This window comes from Amblyomma americanum, chromosome 11, assembly GCF_052857255.1.
Source record: "Amblyomma americanum isolate KBUSLIRL-KWMA chromosome 11, ASM5285725v1, whole genome shotgun sequence".
Taxonomy (NCBI): domain Eukaryota; kingdom Metazoa; phylum Arthropoda; class Arachnida; order Ixodida; family Ixodidae; genus Amblyomma; species Amblyomma americanum.
The window spans coordinates 123,779,344-123,799,059 of NC_135507.1; the positions used below are offsets into that span (position 1 = coordinate 123,779,344).

Sequence of the window (19,716 nt, forward strand, 5' to 3'; positions counted from 1 at the left end):
CTTCGGTTGCCCGATTTTGAAAGATAATCAAAATGCTCTGATTCATATTTTCCTTCGCACGAGAAACTGCTCGTTTAAAGGTGGCTGCAATACATTTATAATCACTGCTGTTTTTTTGGGCATTGGTAATGAAGAAGCTTTTTCCATGCTGTCTTCCTCCGCCTGTAATCACTTGTACAAACCGCACTCCACCAGGTAGAAGAATTCCCTCTTGCAGGCCACACCAGAAACTCCGACTTTTTACGGCATTCCTCTATAGCCAGGCATATGCTTGTTGACTGGTCGGCCTCGGCGATATTAGACACTGACGCAAGGGCAGAGCGCAACGCCGTCTGAAATCTGTCGTAATTTACATGTGACCGCAAATGAAAAGACGCAGGAGTTACACGGCATACGATGTCAAAATGAATAGGCATATTGTCACTTGACGTGCCGCAATCAACAGTCGACCAATTCATTAGGCCAATGCCAGGACACTGAACGTGAGATCTAAATCAGATTGAGTCTGTGCTAAAGGTAAGCGGCCAATCTTGAATTTAAGCACAAAAGGTTGTGATCAGAAACCCAGTCCCAAAGGCGCTTGCCGCCGAGATTACTCTTAAAACCCCACGACACATGGTGAGAATTAAAGTCGCCAGCCACCAGAACTGAGCTTTTACTGTTAGCGAGTAACAAGTACAGAGGTCTAATATCCTCTACTCCAGAGTGGAAATAACAATTTGCTATGGAAAATGAAGAGCACGCAGGAAGTACAAAGTCTAATGCCAAAATCTCAGTCACGAGACATCTTCTGAAAAGATTCCTTTGCCCTGTGGCAAAATTTTGGAGAGATATAAGTTAGTAAACCACCACCTCTTGACTGGCGATCTATGCGAAAATAACGGTAATTTTTAAAATGCAAATGGTTTTCGGTTGAAAGCAAGGTTTCTTGCAGAATTATGACATCCGGAATAAGCTGGGTAGAAACGCGGAGTAAATCTGTGGAAGCTAGCTGAAAGAATAAAGCGACAGTCCCACTGTAAAACTCACAACGACGCTATGGTTGCGAGAGCCTAGCAGCAGCCTTCCCCATGATGGTATCCTAGGGCTTGGTTCCAAGCTGCTGCTTCTTTGATTTGGTCTGGGTACGCGGAAAAGACGACGAATGAGACATGGGGGACCCGCTGAGCTTGAGAACCCGCGCATCAGGCTCCATCATCTCGGAATCATAGATGATACCATCACCACTCAAAGTACCCAAGGTAAGTACCGCTGAATGGGCTGTAGTATGTTCCTGGGGCTGAGATGCTTCAGGAATTGTAGACCGGGTAAAAATAGAGGGAATTGCTGTCGAGAAAGGGGCCAAACCGGCCTGCACGGCATGTGCAAGCTGAGTCGCTAGAACGTCTGTAAGGCACTCTGATACACTTGCGACAATCCTTTCTACCATTTTAGACACTGAAGCCTCACAGCAGCCGCAATTGCCTGGGAAAGCGTCGAATCTAGCATGACTCCTTGACGAGCGGTCACACCTGCATAACCACGGGCACATTCTTTCACCTCTGTATTAGCGTCACGGCACGAACAGCGTTTTCTGTCTATTATCTCCAGAATTTGGATTTCCTCTGCTCGGGAGCGACAACTTGAATGGTTTGGAGAGTGGGCCCCACCGCAAAAGCAACACTTCTCGTTCTGCTCGGTGCAGGTGCTCGTTGCATGATCATCCCAGCATTTCCAACGCCGCAAGCTGGATTTGCAACCGCCGGCGCTATGGCCATAGCGCCAGCCTTTGTTGCACTGTAGAGGCCTAGATGACAAAGGGTCAACCCGAAAAATTAGAGGCCATGCCTTGATTTCAGATGGGCAGGGAGTGCCGGCGAAGGTGGCAATCACAGATTCGGTAGGCACCCGTATGTTGTTTACATCCCGGCTACAGCGGTGCACAGCAACACCTGCAGCAGACAGAAGCTCAAGAGTCTCTGTTGGAGACAGGGAAGAGTCCACGCCTCGAACGATACGTTTCGTGCGAGGCAGATGTAAAGGGATAAAGGAACTTACCCAAAGCGAGGCGAAGGATTAGGCCTTTATAAATTTCTGACACAGTCGAGGTCTGGCGTTCTACACAGAATCCCGCTGCGTCCAAACTGACGTACCTGTGAGAGTGACTCATAATGAGAAGTGGCTGACTGTAGAGCAGCCCGAACAGCTCCAGGGTTGGTTATCTTGATTGCACCGCCATCCTGAGGCACCAGCGCAACAGCGATACCGCCGACGCCGCTGCGCAAAAAGCTTCCAAAGGCAGGAGATCAGGGGATAGAGAAGCCGACCAAAGAATATGGTGGAGCTTCCATAAAAAAACGTGAACCAATAAGCTCCTGCCTGTACCACTAAAGTATCACAGGCTTAACCCAATCGTAATATAAATGAAAAGGCCCGAAGGCAATGTTGTGTTTTTGCCACCCGGAGGTGGAAAAATAAAAAAATGGGGTAATGCTACTAAGCGACCCACAGCCGGGGGAGCGGGCCCGGGGAGACTCCCCTGATCTCCCCTGGGACCTAGCGGAGGGGGTGGGACATAGGTTGTGGGAATGGGACTGAGGGAAGGGTTATGGGTTATGTGATGGGAATGGGGACAGCGAGATATTGACCCTCATTTTATCATCGCTCGACTCCTGTCTGGCCAGGACAGGGAGGGCGTCGATGTTGTCCAATGGTGCGGCTCCACTCACGGGATGCCCGACCACCCAACGACGCAATAGCTCCGACTCGGAGACAGGGAATCCTAACCCGGGGCAGCTGCCTCGGGCTCCTCCACGACTTTCAGGGGTCCGGTTCGGACTGGCGTCCCGCTCCCAGCTACTAACCGTCAAGTGTTTTTCGCGGCTTTTCAGACTCCGGAAGTATGTGTGGTGGATCCAGCCAATGGAATTAGACTCCCGAGGACCCACCTGTGCTTCCAACCAACCAACCTTGCACTTATTTCCTCCCCTGGCTTGCTCCACACCTACTGAGGAGGGAGTGTTCAGGGCCGGGCTGACCGGGCCACAAACCAAGAACCTGGCCGAGGGTGAGATAACCCGGGCCTACTCCACCGCTACTCCACAACATCGACGGTTTTTGCATCGGTCCTACTAAGGTCCCCCTTACCTCGGCGTCCCGCGCTCTAGCCTCACGGCCCCGCGGTCAGCCATCCCTGGCTGCTTCCCCGAGGACATCGCTCCCAAGGAGCCCTTCTGCTGGAAACCCCCGCGCGGACCTGGCCTCTCCGTGGCCAGAAACCGACGCGCCAGCCGGTAGCCACGCACGCCCCCGCGTGCAGAGGCCTTTTGATTTTCGAGCTGTTTTTGAGCCCAATTCCGTGAGTCCAACCTGATTATGAAACCAGGCCTGCCTCCGCACAGGCATCGGACCTCACGTGCGCGACTGGCCCACTCAGTCGCTTGGGAGTTGCTGCCACTCCCATGGGGTTTTGCATCCCCAGAGGACGGGCCCCGGCCAGCCCATCCCCACCGCTGTGCGTTGCGCCGGAACAAAGCCTAGTAGCCGAAACTACACCGGCCCGTATCCGGTGGCAGGGGGGGCCACGGGCAGGCCGCACAGTCGGATTTCCCCCCCAGAGAAGCCGACCAGGGGGAGCTCCCCTGGCCAGGAGACTGAGTAGACATAGCCCCCGCTTACTGCCTTACCGAGTGCATAAAGCCCATAAAACAAGAAGCCATCCGAAACTTACCCGATCGTTCGCAGTAGAGCAGCAGGCGCAGGTTCCCACTTGGCAGGTTATGATCATGTGTGGAGCTCGGCACGTCTTTCGTTGGCGCTTGCAGTCTGCTTCTCTGGCCTTTTTCTCCTTCTTCTCTGGCTTCTGGCTTCTCTTTGTGCAAACACTCTCCACAAACGCCTTTCCGCAAACACTCTGCAGTGAAGGAGAACTACAAATGCGTTCGCAGGAAGCAGCATAGTCGTTAGCACACTCGGCTGCGGAACGGAAGGATGGTGGTTCGAATTCTGCCGTGCGCGAGAATTTTTTATTATTGAGTTAATTCAGTCATCAGTGTGACATGACTTGAGACTAGACATCACCTGACACCGGACAAGGCCATGGCGGCAAGTATGAGCCGTTAAAGGCTTTCGCCTATCTAATGTTCTCGAAGAGATAAGCTTCCAGGTCATCAGAGAAGTTGCTCCATGCTCCAATCAGACACCGTTTGCGTCTCGCCAGAACGGCGCCACACAGGAAATGAGGAAACGGGGGATACAGCCTAACTTCATATGCAATTTTCAAACCCTTATATAAACATTCCAAAAACATCATCAAGATAAGTGCTCTTAGAGTTCAGCGAGCAGGGAAATAGTGCGTAAATAAATTTGAGACATGAATCCTAAGACATGAGTTGTAATCTGCACTTTTCTATGAGCTGGTTTACAGAGTACTTAGCTTTGAACACTGGAACACAGGTAGCGACCTTTCTAAAAAATAAGCATTCACGGTTCACCGAAAGGTACATCCCACCATAGACGTAGCTGTAAATTCACGAAAATACTGGAGGGTAAATTTATTTTTTTAATAGCATGACATCTAAGCGGCACCTCAAAAGCAGTTCAAACGTAAGGACCGAAATCGATTCATTGAGCATTTTTTCCGAGTAGGAAGTGTTAGGTAATACACTAAATAATAGAAACGAAATAATAATATTCAGTTTGAGAAAGATGCAAGCTAACATGTAATAGAAGTGTGATAAACAGACGAAGACAGCTGCCACATTTTTGCCACCGCACTCTAAGCATAGAAGTTATGACTCCGTAGAGCTTTGCCGAGAAATGAAGTGCTATGCATAATAAGGAAGCGACTGCCCGTATATGTTTGGCTGTCAAGATTTATCGCTTGCATCTTGCGACCATATTTGATAAGCTCGTTGGTTCGCTGCAAGGAAATAAATGTCAAGGCTTAATTTCCATAAACTTTTTTTCTTTTTACATCACATTTCATCATTTTAATTTCAAATACATGCTGCGAACTTTCTCGTATGGTTTCTGCATTTTAATAAAGTAGAAGGCAGAAAAAATAACATGCTGTGCACGAAAATCTAGGCATTTTAGACCAGGCCAGTTCTCATCATACAATATAACATTTTCGGCGACAACGCTCTTACAGATGAGAGGTTTCGGGATGTCTCATTTTCTACTTGTTTTCTTGTGGGCTGGCCTTGTGTATGTCTCTCATTTTCTATCAGATGTCTGATATGTGGGCTTCGGAAGTAATGAACTAGGTCGACGTCAAGTGCTTTGCTTGATTCTTGCTCACAGAAGTAATCAGTTCACTCCGATTTTTCATCCAGATGGGCACCTCTTCCCCGAAGACCGAGAGGCGTGAAGGAGAACTTTTGTCCAGGGCAGGTAAGTATATTTCAAGCAAATAAGAAGAAGGTATGTGAAATCATGTAAAAGGCGGCTTAAAGATCTAGTACGGGGAAACGATACCAACCAAGGACAAGGCAGCTGCTATGATGGCTAATTTGCCGACGTGGCTTGGTATAGTATGAATCTCCAATGAATACACGCTTAATCTTTCGTTAAGCCATGTAGCTTCACCAATCTTGCCATCAAATGAGAAATGTTTCATGCAGTCCCTATAATATCCATAGCGGTGGGAACAATTGTTTTTTTTTTCTAACAGTCGCAGCTACTCCAGCCCAGAAAAGTAACTGGACAATTGTTGAAGATTCGGTTACTATTGCACTATTTTCTCTGCAACTTTTATTGTCAACCCAAACATTTATCAGACTACAATGAACTACTGCTACCTGCTTGATATTTTGTTACACGTTTTAAGTTTTCAAGAAGAGTGGTTTTTCGCTGTTGTCGCTAATTTTCCTACATTTCCTAGTTTTCCTAGTTTAACATTCTCATTTTTCATGCTTACGCAATGCTTCCATGCTAGTAGGTGTCCCGCGCCTTGCACTATTGAAGCTGACAGCGTTAGCCCGCCGGCTGGCGCGGTCAGCTTTAGCGGTGCTATGTGTGCTCAACATCCTCGTAAAGTCCTCTATGAAGCTACGGGCTTCGTTGTTGATCCGTTCATTGCGTGGAAGACTGCGAGTTGGGTGCAGTGGGAGGTGGGGCGCGTCGATGCCCTCTGTTCGCCTCCGTTTTTGAAGGCGCGGCAGTCGCGGTAACCTAGCGGGATGTATGTAGGGGCACCGTTGACGGGACTGGTTGGTCCCTACAGAGTCGTCACGTGATATTCAGCGTTAAGAGAACTGCAATAGAAGACAGCGGTCACGCGGTTCCTGCCGAACAATAAGCACGCGCAATGCTTCTCCGCCGTTGCGATCTGTTATGAACAAAGCATCCCGGCTATCAGCAGTGTTTGCCGCGATGTTGACATTTTCAGAGCTGCACAGTTGGTTTCAACTTGTCTCCGAAAAAAACGAAATGATTACTAGCAATCAATTACAAAAAGTAATTGAATTACATGGCTCTTTATCGTTAAAAAAAGTAATCGTTCGGTTTGAAATTTATAAAAAAATGCAACTGATTGCAAGAAATCAGTTACTTGCAACGGGTTACAATAAACTCTAGGGCCATGTTTGACAAATACAAACACGTTACACCCGCCGCGGTGGCTCAGTGGTTATGGCGCTCGACTGGTGACCCGAAAGACGCGGGTTCGATCCCAGCCGTGGCGGCTGAGCTTCGATGGCGGCGAAATTCTAGAGGACCGTGTACTGTGCGATGTCAGTGCATGTTATAGAACCCAAGGTGGCTGAAATTTCCGGAGTCCTTGACTACGGAGTTCCTCATTGCCTGAGTCGCTTTGAAACGCTAAGCCCCATAAGCCATAACTCATAAACACGTTAGAAAATGCGCCGGCGAGACCAAGGTGTCATTCGACTGATCTGCATTAGCAGTACTGGGGAGATATCTGGCGAGTAGAGATACGTCTTGGTTAAGTGGATGGCCGCAGGCATTCTGGACAGTGGAGAATGATTGGTAGGTATATATCTGGGCAGAGCGTCATGAAGGTGACAGCGGATGGGTAGGTGCTTCTAGATTCCTTTTATTTCGGAAATGCATTTTTGCCGGCGGGGGCCCGGTTGCGAACCCACCGGAGGTGAACCTGACGAGGCACCTTCTGGGTTCCATATGTTAGCGGCGTTGAAGTGAAAGATGAAGACGCAAAACCGCGCCTGCACACAAACACGAAAAGCATGGATTTTTTGCTGAAAGACTACTCTACCTCTCATGCAGTAAAATTGATTGGACATCTGGTGAAGGGTGCGTGTACATGCACAAATCTGGGCCTTTCCCCTTCTAATCTGGATAACTCGACGAGCAAAGGCTGAAGTGCGAACAAGTTTCTAATGCCCAAGGAGCTGCGCCGCAGCTTCATGCAGGTGCAATTCCGAATTCTCTCTCTCCGAGGGCCCTCATCGCCTTCGCTGCATCGACAAGCTTCTCTGAATTCACCTTTCTTTTTGCGTTTGGGTTATTCATGGCGCCGGCCAGCCAGCTTTGCGTTATATTTGCTGATATCATCCAATTGGGGGACATGGCGCTGGTATACTACTGAGCGAGTGCACTTCGTTACGAAAACTGCGCTTCTTGCAAACACCGTTTCCTGGAGTCCAACAGACGTTTAAATAGTAAGTACTAGATGTCCGGTTTGAGGACCGCTTAGTAATCTGAACTAAGCGATTGCGCACTCTGCTTTTAGCTAGGGTTCTGTGTGATTTCGGTATTTCTTTTCTATCATTCCAAAATGGGGCAGCGATGCCGCGGTGGATCAGTGGTTAGGCGTTCGGCTACTGAGCTCGAGTGCCCGGGTTCGTACGTGACCGCATCGGCCGCGTTTCGATGGAGGCGAAACGCAAAGGCGGCCGTGTGCTTTGCGATGTCATTGCAGAATAAAGATCCGCAGGTGGTCGAAATTATTCCGGAGCGCTCCGCTACGCTAACTCTTTCTTCTTTGACTCCCACATTCTTACTTTTTCATATGGCGCGGTTCATGTATTTACCGGGAAAAAATTGAAAATTGGTTTGTGGGGAAAAAGAGCGGCGTACTATCTGTCTCGCATCTCATTGGACACAAGACCCTTGCCGTAAGGGAAGGGATAAAGGAGGGAGTGAAATAAGATGGGAAGGAAGAGGTGCCGTAGTCGAGGGCTGCGAATAATTTCGGCCACCTGGGGATCTTTAACGTGCACTGGTAGACGGGCGCCTTAGCGTTTCGTATCCATCGAAAAAGAGACAGTTTGAATTGAATTGGTTTTTTCGGGAAAGTAAATGGCGCAGTATCTGTCTCATATATCGTTGGACACCTGAACCGCGCTGTAATGGAAGGGGTAGAGTTAGTGAAAGAAGAAAGGAAGAGAGAGGTGCCGTAGTGGAGGGCTCCGGAATAATTTTGACCACCTGGGGATGTTTAACGTGCCCTGACATCGCACAGCACACGGGCTCCTTGCCCTTTTTCGTCCATAAAAATTCAGGCGCCGAGCTCGGATTCGAACCCGGGAACTCCGGATCAGTAGTCGAGCGCCCTAACTACTGAGCCACCGCGACGGGGAGGCAGTTTCTCAAAAAAACAATTTTCGATTTTTCTAGCTGATGCAGGGAACGATCCTCACGGGGCCCTTCCTCCCTTCACTTATGGCATGGTTCGGTGTGTAGAGGTATATGAGACAATTACAGCGGACTTTCTTTTCCTCGAAAACAAATTTTCGATTTTCAATTTTTCTAGCTGACGCAGCGAGCGATGCTCACACGGCACTGCCGAACGTCTCGACGTTGTCCCATGGTACTTTCGGTTGGGCGTACGGCACTTACCATTGCTGCACGTATGACCAGTCGTGGTCTTCAAACATGCCGTCCCGGCATTGGTTTCTCAGTGTGTACAGTCATACGCGATGAGAAACGTCGAAGAAATCAAAATAAACTCAGCTAAGCAGGCGCTGTGACGAAAACGCCTGCAAATCAAGGGAGGAAACAAAGCGTTCAGCGGCGACGGCCGACTGACTTGGGCGAGATTGTTAGACTCCGAGGAGCAAGACAGGAGACCCGTGCTCCTGGCAGTACCGACGCTGCGTTTGCCCAGCGCCGAGGAGAGCCGGTCGGCTGCATGAAATCATGACTTAGAAAAGGCGTGAAAAAAACGGTTGGCGGCCTAGCAGCCAAAACACGCTGAAGGAAGCGAGCTTCTAACGACGCCGAAATAGCCGCTATACGACCAGAATAAGCGAGGCTAGCGGCGAGCAAACTCTAATATCGTCTCGCCATTCGCGTTCGTTTTCTGGTCGCCCGAGCGATTAAAACATCGTCCTTTTTTTGCATTTGCAGATGGCGTTGGACTGCGGTATTGTGAACATAGAAACTAGAATGAACAAACATGTTCAAAATACGCTGTTTAGAAAACGAACCCTTTCACGATTTATATTTCGCATTTAAGAGCCGCATTCCGACTAAAGAGCATGCGAATGGAGGATATTTGACATCAATAGTACATACCTTGCTGTGTGCGGCTTTAAGATCAGCTGTAGTTGTCGAGCGGATTCTGCATGTTTACTCAGACGGCTGCTGCTATGAGGGTCCTCGGAGAGGCTTATTCGGCAGCAATTGCACACATTGTGCTTGTTCCCACGTTCACAAACACCTTCATAATTATAAAATTCTTAGACGTAGTCCTCCGTGGTATACCGTTTTCTGCCCACGCAGACGAGCACACGGCTCTCCCCTATACTCCAGTGCACGGTCTCAAAATGCTCTAGGGTTGGTGGGGCTAGGCTTCCGGACGCTGAGTAAAGAAGGCTTAAAGGCGATGAAGGACTCGCCTCTCTCCCCCTCCTCTCTTCTTTCTGTTTAAGTGAAGATAGTACAGGGCTTTGTATGTCGTGCTCGCCCTGGGCCTTCCCGTGTCCCCTTTTTTTCCTCCTTCCAGAAACTGGACTAATACTTGAAAACCATCATGCTGGTAAACATAAGACAAGGTAACGATGCAAGGACTGCGGCGTCCATAAAAAGGAACGACCCTAAGAACTATATGGAGATTTTCCGGGTCAACGAGACAAAAAAGTGATGTAGATTGGTTCATCTGAGACTGGCGTTCTTTTTTCAGTGCCAGGAGAAGTTTGGCATTTGGCCGTTTTCACCAATTCAGAGAAAAGCGCATCCAGGGTGTTTTCCAGATTTACTGGCACCTACCGAAACACGACACCCTGTTTTTAATCTCCAAAATAGTTCTCTCGTTTGTTGGACAACCGAACGCGTTATATAATGATCATATAGTCACATCTGCGTAGGTAAGAACCTGTAGGTAAGGAAAATAGCGGAAAACGTGTTAACTAACGCTCGTTTTAATACTGTTTCTTGAAAGTTCCCGTCATGAAGTTTGCACGTTGTAAAATATGGGCTGGTCCCTTCTCGCGAAGTTCAACGAGTGGCCGGGATAAAGCAATGTCTACACTATATCAAGGCATGTGTTCTTTACCGTTTATGCTTCCCTGGTGCTTCTTTCCCGTTATATCTTTATTTCTTCGATAGCGTCTTCTTTAGCCCGGGACGCAAACCACTCTTTTAAAAACCACCCTCTCTCGAACTTGCTAACTAGGCCAAAGCGGGGGCTAATTGGCGCTTCACAGTGCAGATACCACGCTGGTACAGAAAAAACTGGCCAAGAACTGGGCCAGACGTGCCAAGTCTGTTCCGGTTCTGTGTATGTCTTGTCTCTATTAGCGCAATATCTGAAGTATTGAACTGAGTATTGAGTGTGTTATATGATACAAATGTCAACTCTTCCACGCAAAGCGCCGCCAATAAATTGGTGCAAATAACGTGGGCATAAGTAAGAAGATACTATGTAGTCACTTTGTTACAATGTAGTCACAGTAAAAGTAGTATTTGGCAGGCAGATGGATCTTGTGTACAATTTAACGGCAAAAAAACGACGCTAGCAGTTTTGAATGGCATTGTTAAAAAAAAAGATTATGTCGAGCCTTTTCAGTGTTTCATTGCACTCGAAACTTCTAAACTCTGCTATCTATCTGTTCGCGCGTGGAATTACTGCCTTGACAAGGGCGGAGGCTTGAGATATACGTTTATTTGATGTGATCCTTTTCCGTTAAAATGTTTATGGTTTAATAGCCCTTGCATACAATGTTTCGCCAGTTGTGCCACCAGTTTTCTCCTCAGTTCACCGCCGATCTCTGCCAGCCGGCGCATCTCCTTGCACTCTGCGGTGGCTACACTGATCAGGGGGAATATTGTTCGATCCCGCATTTAGTTCGGTCACGTTTGGACAATATATGGGCGCTTTCTAGCCATCCTTCTTGTCCCACACGCGTAAGCAGCAAGGAGCAATGCAATAGCCTCCGCTGAAGGCGCATTATTTGCTGAAGGATTAGTTTGCAGTTGTCTTTGTTGTCCTCATCTCAATGTCGTTTGGTTGGTGCGGTGCTATCAAAATGCTGACTGCCTTCGAGTGCAGCAACTGACACCAGTCAGCGAACTGTGTTACGTCTTTTCAGGCCGCTCATAGGCGCCACCGATCAGTCGTAGGGCATCTATGCCAGGAAAACATCGTACGGAAAAGCACCGCAGGTGCTTAGATCGCGGCGGTGGTTTAGCGGTTCCGAAGGGGGTGGGATGAAATTCCGGCCACAGCGGCCGCGTACCAAACCAGGCGAAATGTGAAAGCGCCCCTCTGCTGTGTGACTCAGTGCACTGTAAAGATGCGCAGATGGTGGAAATTAGTCGGAAACTCCAACGCGGAGTCTGTCAGAGGCCACGGGACAGCTTTGGGTTGTGAAACGCCAGGTGACACGATATATAAGATGCCATAATCACGCAAGCAGGCAAGCCGAGGTGTAAACGTGCAGTGGCCTCCACGACAACAGACGTTTTCACCGTACCGGAGACGTATTAGCGGAGACGTATACCGGTTTATAATCCGGACGACTCCTGCCCACGCACAGTGACGTGGGTGGTGCAAGCTGGGGCCAGAGCGCGTGCGCAGCAGGCGTTCAATAAACCGGTCCATGTCTCCGCTAGTACGTTTCCGGTATGCTAAAGACGTCTAATCTCTTGGGTGAGCACAAACGCCGGTTTCATCTGGGCCGTTTTGTATAGCAAGGCAGGTTACTTGAGAAGGTACAACAGGCAGCGCGCGCCGCAGCCATTCCGATGACCCAGCCTGTCAACACGCATAGCTGAATTGGGGGCATCGTGAGATTATGCTGTTGCTGACGGGTTCAGATTTTTGAAACACAGTTTTGAGAATGTCATGTAAAACAATTTCCGGGTGTAAACCGATCTAGAGATTTGTTTCCATCGCGCCTGTTATTCGGCCGTGGTAGCCATTTTCTTTCACACTCTAGGAGCGTTCAGAACAATCAATACTTGCATGAAGAGGCGGCGCCCTGTGTGCTGAGAGGGATTCTTTTTGCCTGTCGTAGGCGTCAGGCATTAGGCTTGATTTGATGCATTTTATTTTAGTCCACGAAAGCATATAAATAATCGAGGAAACTCACAAATAATTTTCGCCTATCATAAATGCTTGTTATATCAAGGAATCACTTACCCATATTAAAGGAAACACGTTTATCTGACCCTCGCTATTTTAGCGCAATCTCCTGGACTTAGCTTAACTCAAGGCAAGAAAGAATAGCAGACTCCTCACGTTGAGTTTAGCCTTCGTCTTCTGTCTGTAACGTTACTATGTGCTTCTGGAATTATCAGGAGAAATAAAAAAATTTATGATATGCTACAGCCGAAATGCATTTCGGGTTTAGAGTAGCAGCTCACATCAAACGATGTAAGGCTTAATTAAATAATACAAAACGTTTAAAAATATGCAGCTACACCGAACCTATGCACCTGGTCTCTCTGTCGACCAGCACTCTTTTCTTCTACTTACAGTGTCCCCCAGGTAGTTGGGGGCGTGAGTGCTGGCCAGGATGCTCATGCCGTCAGCGGCTGTACGGGTCACAATCTCCACTCTTCTGCTTCAGCAACAGAGCCTTTCTGCCGCTCGGATACGTGTAGTCCAAATCCAAGGCGTGTCAGCATCAATTAAGTTAAATAAATGAAGTGAGCCCCATTGAAATATCACCAGTATGTCACAATGAATAATATTCAATTTGCACTTCATTCGAACATTCAGAGTAAAACAGTGCGTTGACATGACTGAACGAACACCTTCTTAACTGAGATCCAAATACTTACAGTTGTCAGTAATAACGTGACTTAGAAAAACTTTTTTTTCATTGGTAGCCGTATAGCTGTTCATGGCGCATTGAAATGACCACCTGTGTTGTGTAAAAATAAAGTTGACCAAACAGCACCTCCAGAACCAAGACATGGACGCCTTCATTTCTGGACTTATCATAAATGCACTCGAACACACATTTCTCAAACTACAGGTGAACGCCCCGTGTGCACAGAGTACCAACACTTTGCATCCAAGGTTTTCAACTAGCTTTTAGTGCCTATTGAACAGATCCTTGAAATTGTTCTTTAGAGCTGGTTGCTGCAAGAAAGGGTGTTATTGTATTTATCAGCTCAGAACAACGATATTTAAGGCACCAAAACAAATACGTGGATTTCTTCATCAAGATTAGTTATTTATTTATCGCATTCTGATATTCTTTCTAGCTCTTTTACCATGCTTACATTGAGATGCTGGTTTAGGATTACCTGTCATTCATATAAGCAAATAGCAAATAGGCACTTCTCGGCACGTCTTCAAAAAGTTTTCTCCGCTAACCATAGTTTGTCACAAAAAACTATAATGCACTTGTCTCCATACTTAAGCCCTATTAAAAAAAGCTTTAGTTCCCTGCTTTTTTAACGTATTGCCACACAAGCATGCCCACTCAATCCACGGCCTCTCAATTAAAGAAAGGCACGGTCAGGCTCCAAATACCGGCTTCTTACTAAATCAAGTGACGAAAGCTATTTTAACGAGGCGCATGCATTGTCTCTCTTCGAATACCTCGCTAAAATATCACCTCTATCTCCTGCTTTTAATAGCGGATAAAATGACTCTTCCGAATATTAGGAAATGCGTGCATCAGTAAGAACGCTGTTCTCAGGCGCTCCTTAAGTTTTTGCATTTTTGTGGTTCCCCTCCGCTATTCGCGAGTTCACTGGGCCTGGTATGAACTGGATGCAGTTCTGAGATTTTCCGTTACAACGAGTGCCTAGTACGAAGGGCTTTTTTTTCCAGTTTTTCCAAGCCTTCAGCCACAACGGTGGTCGGCGACTGAGGCCAGTCCTGTGAATACAATGATACTCATGGTAATATGGGCACCGTGAATTCTGCTCCTGAGTGCAGCTAAGAGCCGGTTGGCCGGCAAGTGCCACCTAACTTTTTGAAGCCGCTTTTACTGGAGCAGGTACAGGTGCTCTAGTAACAACGCCAAGAGTATGAATGACAATAACTAGAATTAGAGAACTAGAAGTCCCGACTGCAGTACAGCTGCAAGTATGATGAGAACACATGTATTCATGTTCAGTGAACTATAGATTATTGAATGCAACGAGAAACCGTTTACGCTAGTCACATACAAGAAGAAACGGCCTGAAAGATTTCCTGCAGTGTTTCACCCGCCAGAGGAGAATCGAATCTTTTGGCAAGTGAATCCTAGCACTGTACCATCGGAAATCGTGACTGCCATCAAATAGCAAGTAACGTCATTAAGAGTGAACAAAGACGGGAGCTTCTCTTTTAGTGTTGGTTTTTTGGCAGGTGCTAAGCGTCTGCTATTGCTATCTCATGTGGCCGGCCTAGGGGTCGTACCCTTTATACCTGAGACATACACCAGAAACTTAGCGTTTGCCTGCCTTGTCCAGTCTCTCCAAAAGGTTCAATACGTGCTCCACGACTGTCGAGTCTTCTCCTCGGCCTTCCCATATCTCTCTGAGCATGAGCAGTGGAGATCGGAGGTTCGTACCGTATACCAATTCAGCAGGAGCGAAGCCCGTCGACTAATGGCGCACCGTCCGGAGAGCGAACAACGTTGCCGGCAAGCAAGCGACCCATTTTTTCTTGTGCTCGTAGCACAGTGCACGCAGTACCCGTTTCAGAGTCGAGTGACACCGCTCGACGCTATTTGACTGCGGGTGCGACACGGAGCTGTGGATAAGCTTGACGCCACACCGTTCTAGGAATGTAGTGGTCAGAGCGCTGGTAAACACGCTGCCCCGGTCACTCTGTATCTCCGACGGAAAGCCCACTCGGGCAAAGACGGAAAGCAGCCCGTCCTCGACCTCTGTAGAACTCAGCTCCTTTAGCGGCACTGCTTCTGGAAATTTCGTCGCAGGGCAGAGCAAAGTTGGCAGGTACCTATGACCATCCCTTGTAGCCGGAAGCGGCCCGACAATATCAATCACTAAGCGCCTGAAAGGTTCAGTGATAATCGGAACCAGTTGCATAGGCGCTTTGCGTTTGTCGTGTGGCTTCCCTACGCGTTGACAGCTGTCGCAAGATCGCACAAACCTCTCCATGTCCTTGAAACAAAGAGGCCAGTAGAATTCCTGCAGTAGGCGAGCCTTGCTCTTTTTCAAACCTAAGTGGCCTGACCATCCGCCCCCATGTGCAAGATGAAGGAGGTCCTCTCTGTACTTTTTGGGCACAATCAGTTGATCAAATATCACACCCCTTTTGTCTTTACAGTGGCGGAATAGTAGGCCATCTTTCTTTCGGATTGTTACATTCTTTCTAGAAATCCCTTCCTTGTAACAAACGTACAATTTCTGGATAGGCTCATCCTGCTCTTGTTCTTTCAAGAACTGAGCTTTATCTACTGAAAGCAAGCGCTCGAAGTTACTACAAGAGGGAGGTAGTATCCAACCTGTGCACTTTTCTAGCTCAGGTTTGTCTGTTGTCGTCGCCCCTTCCTCTACGTTGGCGGTTAGCTGTGCGCCCTGGCTATTGCTGTTCTCTGTGGCCTGGTTTCTCCCCGCACTTTCTTCAGCGACTTCCATCACTGCCTCGCCCACGGGCTTATCATAGCTTAGCTGGCTCGCTAGCGCTCTTGCTGCGGATCGGGTCAGCGCACTTACGTCTCCCCGCTCAAAGCTCGTCCCTTGCTGTTTCAAGAGCATCTCTGACTTGTTGGAAAACAGGTATGGATACTCCCTTGGAAGGCTAGCGCAAACGGCAGCCTCTGTGACAAGCGACCCGAATGCACCCTCGATAAGGACGCGAGCCAAAGGCAAACAAACGCTGTCTTCCTGGAGAACCTGACGGATCCATGCCCATTCACCGGTGAAATCGGTGGCGCTGGCATACGAAGGATGCACGACATCCATCGTTGCGGCGGAATCCCGCAGAACCCTGCAACACTTTCCGTTGACAGTAAATTCTCGCATGTAAGGCTTCAAAAGGGCCAGATTTTCGTCGCTTCCGTTCACGTAGGAGAACACTACGCGCGGACCTCTACAACCCGCCGCGACGTGCCCTGGCTGCTGGCATTTGTAGCAAATGATAGGCTTTTGGGTTTCAAAAGCCTTCTTTTTTTCTTTCTCCTTCACTTCCACAGCAGTTTTCGCTGGTGCCCGCGAAGTACCATTCAAAGGCTCCTCTCTTTTCACGCCCCTGTCTTCTCGGAAGAACGACTTAGTGCCGGTTTTGGCCTGCGTTGGCCCAAAATGTTCTCCTCGCCTGTCGCCTTCTCTGCGATAATCTCTGCTGCGGCCCTCTTCCTGCAGACTGCGGCGCGAAGCGTATTCCTCTGCGAGCTCGGCGGCCTTTTGTATTGTTTTTACTTCCGCTCGATCCAGTATCCAGAGCCGCATCGGTTCCGGTATACTGCGGAAAAACTGCTCCAAGCACATGCATTCTACACCTTATCAAGGTCACCGTAAATGTCAGCGCTTTTTAGCCACTCCACAAAGTTTATCTTTAGATTGTACCCGAATTCCAGGTACGTCTCCTCTTTTGATTTCATTCCTTTGCGAAACCTTTGAAGGAATGCTTCAGGCGACAACCGATATCTCTTTAGGAGGCTCGCTTTTATAGTATCATATATATGTGAGTCCTCCTTGCTCAGCCTGGCAATCACATCCGCGACTTGACACGGCAACAAAGGCAACAGATGCTGCGGCCACGAACCTCTTGTTAACTCCCTTTTTTCGCATGTCCGCTCAAAATTTACCAGAAAGAGACCAATGTGCTCTCCCAGTTGAAAAGGTTGCATCAGATCTTTTATCTTAATAATTCCCTCATCTCCAACGCTGGTTGACTGACGAACAGCAAGACTTGCCTCAGCTTTTTTCAAGTCAACGTCTAATCGCTTCATTTCAAGATCATGTTCGCGACGTTTCTCTTCGTCTGCACGACGTTTTTCTTCTTCCTCTTTCTTTTCCCGTTCTTTAATCAGCTCCCAACACTCAATGAGCTCAGCGTTGTCTGCCTCGAGGGCGAGAATAGCATTGATAAGTTGGGGCCTGCGCATGGCCTTTGCCGTTTCCAACCCCAATTCTTTACACATCAACAGCAATTCCGGCTTACGTAAAGACTTGAGGTCCATGATCAGCTCGACACTCGACTCTCCCTGCTCGTTCGCCATCGCTACAGATCACAAACACCATGGTCTGTCACCGATAACGGACACACCTGCCAGCTCAGACACGTACTTCTAGAGCCTGGTAAATCTCAAAGGAAATAAGACAGACACTCACGTAGCTGTAATCATGGGGCTCCGATGCATGGTGATCCCGTCGCTGCCAGCCAGTTTGTCGTGACCGTGCGGCGGATTAGGACCGGAGCTGCAAGGAGCTGGGCTTTCCGTGCTCTAATCGGGATTCGAGAAAAGAGAGCTAGTTCTTCAAACCATCTCCGTTTATTTCTGGAGCCGAACTGCCTAACTTGTGTAACAAGGGGACCAAGCCCATTTAGAGAGAGAGAGAAAGAGAAAAGGAGAGTGGAGAGAACATCACGTGAAACAGTAACAAAACGTCAGCACGGTGGCTTGCAAAGGGGCTGCCGTACTGTCCCTCTCGCCGGTCGGTCGTCGACGAACACAGCACAGTGACGCACTTGGAGTTCTTTGGAAGCGTGGTACATCTTCAAACGGCTTCGAAAGCGGCGCGGGTGGGTTGTTTACCCAAACTCGGGAACACGCAGACGCAGTGGACTCGGCGGGGATGTCACCGGACACACAAATCCTGTTGGCTTCCCCAGCTCCCCCACGCGAGTCGGGTCTCCGGCGCGCTTCGTGGAAAGCGCAACTCCCGGCCCGTCGTCGCCGCATCGAGCGCCTCGCTGGAATGCCAGGCAAGGCGTCCCGATCACAACAGTGCACATTAAAATTCCTCAGGTAGTCGAAAATATTCCGGAGCCCTCCACTACAGGACCTCTTTCTTCCTTCTTTCAATCGCTCCTTTATCCCTTCCGTTACAGTGGAGTTCAGGTGTCCACCGATATATGAGACAAAATACTGTGCCATTTTCTTTCCTCAAAAAACCAATTATCCTTTCCTCAAAACCATTGCCGTTAAGAACACTGTCAACGCCAACGCCAATGAACACAATGAACGCCGCTGACAGCCTTCGTTTTGTATATCCTGGATTAGCTGAGGTAATCTATATTTATTTTAAGAGCGTGAGCTCTTGCTCTTCACGTTTCGAGATTTTGTGGGGTCTGCTACCACCCTGAGATCACAGTGCCATCTGTGGCAGCAAATAGAAAACGAGCTCCTCCTGATCTCGAGGGGCCAGGCGGCTTGGGAAGCATATGGGCCTTTGAAGAGGGAACCACTTCCATCGACGGCGTCTTAGAAGACGTCGTAATTAGCTCGGCTCAATAAATTTGATTCTCTCTCTCTCTCTCTCGGATTGAGACTTGTAGTGCCATCTACAATAACATTGCAGAAACAACCACCTTCCGCGTGCCAATAATGACGTCATGGTCCAGTATGGTGTATAGAGGCGGAACTATGCGACTATGACGTCAGAGGACGAAATGGCGGCATAGTTTCGATTTTTAAAATTCAAGATGGCGGCCATGAAAATCGGTACTTGAAACAGGCCCTTGGCTGGATCTACAAAATACAATAAAGGAAAGTACAAAATTTTCGCAAACAATTCCCAAACTAATACTGCAGATCTGGCATCTCCAGCCTGCCCTCATCGACAATGAAGAACCTGGTGTGCCAGTGCCACAGAAACCGCGCTAAAAATTTAAAAAATTGATTGTTGGGGAAACAAAATAGCGCACAATCTGCCTCACATCTCGGTGGGCGCCAGATTCGCGCCGTAAGAGAAGGTACAAAGGCGGGAGTGAAAGCAGTTAAGAACGAAAGAGGTGCCGTAGTGGAGGGCTACGGATCTCCTCCCCATCCTTTTCCAACGGTTAGGCAAAAATAATCGGCGGTGGCTTAATTCAGCTATGCCAGCATACACCTAGCGAGAGCTGTGGTACGGTGCTTACGCATATTGTCGAGTTTGTTGTGACTAAAATGTCAAGCATTTAAGAAGCATTCGGTGAGACCCACCGTTTATTTATTCAATTGTTATGACAGAGATAAACTTTGCCCGATGATCGGTAAAGTTACACGCAGTTGTCTCAATTCTACCTACACAGTATTTAGACTGGTTGCTTTCTCTCAGATACACAAGGTCAATCCTTCCGGTCCAGGATCCGGAGTACCCAGGTTCGAACCCGACCGCGGTGGCTGCGTTTCATGTAAGCGAAATGCTACGGCGCCCGTGCGCTGTGTGACGTCATTGCACGTTAAATATACC

General features: G+C 48.4%; 1 long non-coding RNA gene across 2 annotated transcripts in view; it reads left to right on the top strand.

Moving 5' to 3' along the window:
* Positions 1–13,077, top strand: part of LOC144110696 (uncharacterized) — a 66,214-nt gene extending 53,137 nt beyond the window's left edge. The window contains exons 1-3 of one of the 2 annotated variants that reach the window (XR_013309905.1): positions 5,038–5,187; positions 5,316–5,373; positions 12,886–13,077. This is a non-coding gene — a long non-coding RNA (uncharacterized LOC144110696). Of the gene's footprint in view, positions 1–5,037; positions 5,188–5,315; positions 5,374–12,885 lie in introns of those variants that run through there. The other variant, XR_013309906.1, reaches the window with a different exon arrangement.
* Positions 13,078–19,716: the final 6,639 nt, after the last annotated feature.